Below are 7,253 nucleotides of genomic sequence, written 5' to 3'. Positions count from 1 at the left end.
TTAGACTAGGCCCGAAATTATTAAAGTACAGTGCGAATGTGTAAACAGAAGTTACACGTAACCAGAAGTTACACATCCTTATGACATGTGTAATGCAAAGTTACACTTGTATATATATGCAAAAAATAGACATCAAAAAGAAAACACAAAAAAAAATACAATTATTACTTTAATATTCATTTACAACAATTTCTTTGCATGTGTAACTAGAAGTTACACACGCATCTGTTTAGTGTAATTGAGAGTTACATATGTGTCTATCTAGTGTAATTGAGAGTTACACATGCATCTGACTTGTGTATTCAGCGTCGACTCCAGTTCCAGCGAGACCATTACCACGTTTAAGCAAATTAGCTTTTATGAAGTTATCTGAAAATTGAAATATAACAAGCAATCTAAGATTAAAATGAACAGTACAATACAACAATGTATATTCTGTTTCACAAGCATTTGACTAGTGTAGATAAATTGTGTAACTGAGAGTTACACATGCATATAACATGTGTAATTATGAGTTACACATTCATATTGGTATGTGTACCCAAAATCAGTTTGTGTAACTAAAAGTTACACATCTAATTAGCATGTGTAACTCGAAATTACACATCTATTTAGCTTGTGTCACAATAAGTTACACATCTAAATAACATGTGTAACTAAAAGTTACACATCTATTTATCTTGTGTAACTAAAAATTACACATCCATACCAAAACACCACCACTAAGACAAGCAAAATGTAAAGTAGATCCAGCTTACAGTGTCTAACACAGCTCTAGCATCCATACCAAACCGTAAGTAAAAGTTACACATTCATATAGAATATGTAAAGAGAACTTACACATGCCATTGAGTTGTGTAAGGAGAAGTTACACATGCGTATATCACAAAAACTAAATCAAAACTGTGAAATGTAGAACTGTGTAGACATCTTCTACTATTTCATTACTTATGAAATCTAGAACTGTACATAACAATATGAAAGACACATGGATCAGGTTAGAATCTCATAATAATATATGCAACATCTAGAAAATGTATCAATAGTCTGAAAAGGTTAAGAGTAAGCAATTTACCAATAGTCTGAAAGGTTCTCAGACATTTTTGCAGCCAATCCAAATTGTTCTTATGAAGGCCTAAACTAACACATGGATTTTGTCATTCTTCATGCATGAGATCGAGAGTGAATCTATTTTGGTTTGCAGCTGATGAATCCATCTTTAACCAACTTCTGCATGTGTTTACCTGCACAAAACAAGACGAGTTTCAATTAGATCAGCAGGTATGCCTCTAAGAACTGCATATGCATATCCCATCAAATTCGCATGTGTAACTTGTCGATACACATCCGTTTAGATTGTGTAACTTCTAGTTACACATTTAATTAGCATGTGTAACTACTAGTTACACATCCATAGTACACATGGATGCAAACTGATAAGCAAGGATATGGTTATAGAAATCACAGAGTATCCTTCTCAGAGTAGATAGAAGCTGAGCTTATAGCTGGATAACATATTTAAAACACGATGTATATCGAGATATATTCCTAGTAAACTGAATGGACTTTTATTTCTGGAGTAAGATTCATATTGGGTCATCTAACACAATTTAACTAATCAAAACAATGTAACTAAGATTTACAGATGCAGAAAAAATGTTGAGAATTGAGAAGATAATCAAAGAACACCTGATTCAACAGGGTATAGATACGAACCTTGTGCTAGCATATCAATATGCAAAAAGAACACCTGATTCAGCAACATCTTGTCATATAGTTCCTGCAACTGCCTTGTAGGCTAAGTAAGAGAAAGGCAAGTATCCAAAAACCCTGCAATCTTATGCTTATCTCCGTACCTTCAAGTATAGTATGGTAACCACAGTCAAAAAGTTACGAACAACAAAAAACCCAGCAATAGTATCAAATTTCATTAAAAAAATAGGCAAATTGATCTATGAATTCCCCATTTTAGTAATGACACTGACGTGCAGTATATCAGATTTCCAGAATTACTCAAAACAAAATAGTGCTTCTTCAGTTTCCTCCAAGAAATTAAGCCATCATCCTGCACTTCGAAAATAAACCCGAAATGTCCCAAGAAATCCCTTCAATCACTGTACAAGAAAAGAATGTCGTACTTACACATATAAACAATGTTTATGGATTCTTAGTAGGTATACGTGCATATGGATTGTGTAACCGGCAGTTAGAAATACATAGGACTTGTGTAACCTGTAGTTACACATGCATATGGCTTGTTTACCCAATGTGTTATCTTCATTACCACTAGAAACAAGGACATCACATAATGATACTTGTGATTCTTAAAATGTGAAGTATACTTAATAAATATATCAAATGACACTTAATCAGCTGAAATGCAGCTGTTACTGCAACTATAAACAAATAACTCGGATATAGCCAGTACCTAACTATAAAGATGAACATGTTAAGTTGGATATAGCCAGTACCTAACTATGGCTTTTCAGCTGTTACTGCAACGAATTCAGAAATTCCAACATTTACAGAGTAACCAAAACATTTGAGCATGACATCGGAAATGAAGTACCTAACTATAAACAAATAACTCAGATATAGCCAGTGTGAAACAACCAAGATATTTAACTTCAAAAGCAAAACATTGGTAGCATGACATCTGAGCTGAAGTACCTATAATCATCTTCATCTGTTGGCTTCTATTTTTCTTCTCTGGTTTCTTTCATATATGTCAACACAGATGAGCCTGGCGATAAGAATGAATCAGAGCTCTCTAATTTTTCAGGAAAATAAAACAATTGAGGAATCAAACTCCTTTCTAATTCAAGAGTGTTTTCTGTTGGTTCATTTATAGCCACTTGGATAGTAAAAAAATTAAAACACCAAACAAACTAAACAAACCAATAAAGAAGTTCATAGAAAATCAAAATCCAAAAAAAAATGATCATCAAATCAACAGCAGAAATGGAATGTTTTATCCAATTTTTTCTTACAATCCCCTTCAATTGATTGTGTTTGGTTTTTAGTTCTACTTTTACTTCTTCTTCCTGTTAATGGAGAAACAACTTTACCAGTAATTTCTGAGCCTCTCTGTATCACCTTCCCTGCAAAAATTCCACATCCAACACAAAACACAATCATAAAATCATTCAACACAAAACACTTTCACTGAGAATCCTTTCAAATATTCGTAACACCAAAAAATTGAAATCAAACCTAAAATTTGATCGGAATTCGGAGAAACTTACTTCTGGTTATGAATAGTATTACACATGTAATCAACGTTTTTGAACCACAGATCCTTTACGGATATCAGAACAGTATTAGTTTGATAATCGAATCAACTGAAACTTAGACTCGATTCAAAATCTTCAAAATCGGACATTGAAGATTTTTGATTGATTTAGGAAAAACCAGGTTGTTCATCTTCTTAGATCTGAATAGATCAATCAAATCAAAAACTAATCGATCTAAGAAAAGTAAGAATAAAGAAAATCTAACCTGATGCATCTTCGAATCAACTGAGAACATAAAATTGAATCAAATCGATTCAGATCCACAAAACCAAAAGAATCAGAAGAAGAAACACAAAAAGAAATAAATCGTCAGAGCTCTGATCTTCAGATGCAGTTGATGTTTTCTGGTTGTAATCCCATCAAACAAACAGACAAAGAGATGAAAAACAAACAAACCCTAGAATTTTTTGTCTTTGCAACTGAGAGAGAGATAAACCGAGAGAGAGAGAGAGAGATGGGAGAGAAACATAATAGAGAAATGAAAAAAATCTTCTGCAATTCCTCTTGTATAAATACTAAAAGGTAGTGCTGTCATTATTAAATTCGTAATAATTAATTATGGGCCAAATCTGAAGAAAATTTGATTTTTTGGGGCCTAGTAGTAGCATCTTCTTAAAGTATGGAGTTGACAATGAAGGATCCATTTTATTGGGTTTCTATATGTTGAACCCATATAGTAGGGGGGTTATAGTATTTTTAACTTTTAAGTAATTGTATCTAATAATTCTCAGTCGTTCTTTATATTCAGATCTACTGGATGACCAACATAGTCTGAGGCTGTTTATCTAACATTGTCTCCGATCTCCCTCTTTTTTAGATGCTCGAAACATAAATAAATTTAAAATATCAATTAATATAGTAATTTTGAGATGTTGTCGGTTTTTCTTTTTTTTTTAACGCATAAACATGTCTTGATTTTTTAGATGTTTATCATTAATACTAAAAATTAAGATAGTCATTTTTAGACCTTTTTTCCTTATAAAAGTTTCAAAAAATATAAATCTTAATTTTTTGTTCCATAAATATGTTGAATTGATTTTTTTTTATTTTAGTCATAAGTGTCCGAAAATATAGTAGTTTTCTTTATTTTCTGGATTTATTATAATAAATACATGAAATTATAAAATATTCAAAAAATATAAATCTTATTATTTTATTACATAAATATGTTGAATTGATTTTTTTTATTTATTTCAATCATAAATGTCCAAAATTAATATAGTAGTTTTCTTTATTTTCTGGATTTTCACAATAAAAACATGAAATTAATATAGCAATTTTCTAAATGACGAGGGCCGTCCCCTCGGATGTGTCGGAGCCAATGAGAGAGCGCGGTTACGCTCACCTGCCAATAGGAGAGAGGGTAAGCTCCACCAGTGCTACTTGTATTCTAGAGTGAGAGATGAGATTAAGTTTTTAGGTTGTTGATGACTACATTTCCGGTCATCAAATTCAGAAAGAAGATTAATACTACTGAGCTAGTAGTCCAGTTAACGACTGCTATTTACATATTTATTGTTGAAATTTTGTTGATTTTTTTTTTTGGTTTTGGAATTTAGAACAGAGTGGAAAAAATAAAAAGAAGAGTTACTCACAGCAGAACGTGGCCTACATTAAAGTATGTTAATCAAAAGAAATAAAATTAAGAAGGAAGTTTGGCATATGATTCCTCGGTTGTTTTCGGATTTCTTGCTTCCTTGCCTTCATTTCTAGAACATTTGCTACCCTATTAGAACTCCTAGGATTGAAATCTATTCCCGAAAAGTGTGTTTCACTGGTCTATTAAATCTTCTTTGCTTCAACAATTATTGCTTGAATTTCCCATTGCACTGTATATGCCTCCCCCATTTGCCTAATCAATGATTCTATGACAGTCTCCTTCAACCCAGATCTGTTGAAAGTCCATGTCTTTTTCCCAGGAGGCTGCTTCTAAGAGTCGGTGCTTCTGCCTCTTCTACATTGGTTGCAATGATGGTCTCAGCTCTAGCTGAAATAACTTGACCTGCAACAGACCTTATGATTAGACCTTATCTGATGGTTGTGGTAAATACAATCAAATTAAATCACTTATTTCCACACAATTAACTTGTAATATAATGGAAGCAAGGATCGTTCCCACGAAGAGCAGTGAGTTTTAGTTGTCAAAGTGTCACAAAAAGAGGGGTTTGTTTTAGATTTTGAACAAAGTAAATAAAAACAATTATGAAAAAGAGGGGGTCTAACAACCAGATCCAATATTTCGTTCGGAAATATGAATAGACAAACTCCAATTTACTTTCAAGAGAATCAACTAGACAGTCAGACTCAATCTAGAGAAAAGTATATCAAAGATTTTTATATCTCAGTCTCTCAATTCAATCTGCAATCAGCAAATAGGAATTTGCGAGCCCGATTGAATATAAGAGAAATAACTTGAACGGTACCAAAGACCAGTATTCAAGGATCAATCAATTTTAATCAACAACCAAAGGTTGGACCGTAACTCAGGTAGGACCATTCACATACTGGTACGCAAACTTGGTTCCCGGACTTTAACAGTTAAAACCTGCAAACTTGGTTTCCGGACCTGAATCATACCACAATAGTTTGAGTACCGGTATGCATACTGTGTTATATTCAGACAAAGGTTAATTGTTCTAAACTCCCATTTCAATCATTGAAACATCCTTAAAAGACGACAATAGCTGTCCCACACAAAGTATTAGCTTATAATTTTCAAGTGATCGAATGATCAATACGAAACATTCCGAGTCGACATCAAATGATTGTCTCACACAAATCATGTAAGATGTTTCAAGGCAATTTTTATATGATCATCTTTTGAATTATTATTTAGTTTCCAACAAATAAATTGTTTCCAACTAAACTCGTCAAGAATAATGATGAATTGTAGCTAAAGCAAAAAGCTTCCAACACATATGTCGAGAAATAGATAAGCGAGATAAACTCGGCTCGAAATATCAAATGTGTATAATATAAAAGTCTATATAGCTATACGACTAAGTCCACTAAGTCTTGAGTTCTATCTTCCATTGTTGATAAAATTGATTGAAACTTGGATATTCGTTTTTGATACCGTCCAAGTTGTTTCTTATAATAATAAGGCTCACGGATTTCTATCTATTTGATTTGCTGATTACATTAAGAAATAGAGAGACAACTCTTGGATATACTTTTCTTAAGATTGAGTATGACTATCTAGTTGATTCTCTTGAAAGTATATTGGAGTTTTTCCATACATATTGCTAAGAGAAATATTGGGTTTGGTTGTTAGACCCCTGCTTTTTCACAAGTCATACGTAGAAGAATAGGAGAGTCGGTCACCCTAATTAGTCTGCAACAAATACTTTCTTTTCAATCATCCATTGATTACACGAAAGAAAATGAAAAGAAGAGTACTTCATACCAAGTTGGGTGCTTTACTTGCCCGCTTTGATGGAGATGCACTTAGAGGAGATGAGATACTGTCAGACATACTGTTGTAAGGTATGATTTTAATTAAAATTTCTTCCACATAATGAGACTCATGAATGGGAGAAATATATTTGCGAAATTGATAAACCTTGAGTCTTGAAGATATACAAGATACGGTGGATACTTATCTTTTACAATGGTCAAATCAGTTGCGAGTCTTACTGAAACCCTTAATTCCAAACAAAATCGATACTGGTGACACAGAGGAAAGTAGCGTATTGGGGAATGAAAATTAGCAAGGCTGGACACGGTCATAGGTCAATACCATACTTCAGGATTGATTGTTTGTGCGTATCACACGTTTTTCCCAACTCATGTGATGTTTGCACAACCTAGCACTTTCTACAGACGAAGGTCACTAAACAGGAGTCTATCAAAGAGTTATGATTGATTGTGGCGCATGAACATTCGTTCATTTCATTCATTTCAATCAAAGGCACAAGAAAAAATAGTTGAATGCATAATAAAAGGGTTTGCATTTAAAAA

Source organism: Papaver somniferum, chromosome 8 (assembly GCF_003573695.1).
Source record: "Papaver somniferum cultivar HN1 chromosome 8, ASM357369v1, whole genome shotgun sequence".
NCBI lineage: Eukaryota > Viridiplantae > Streptophyta > Magnoliopsida > Ranunculales > Papaveraceae > Papaver > Papaver somniferum.
Note: the sequence above shows the minus strand (reverse complement) of the source record.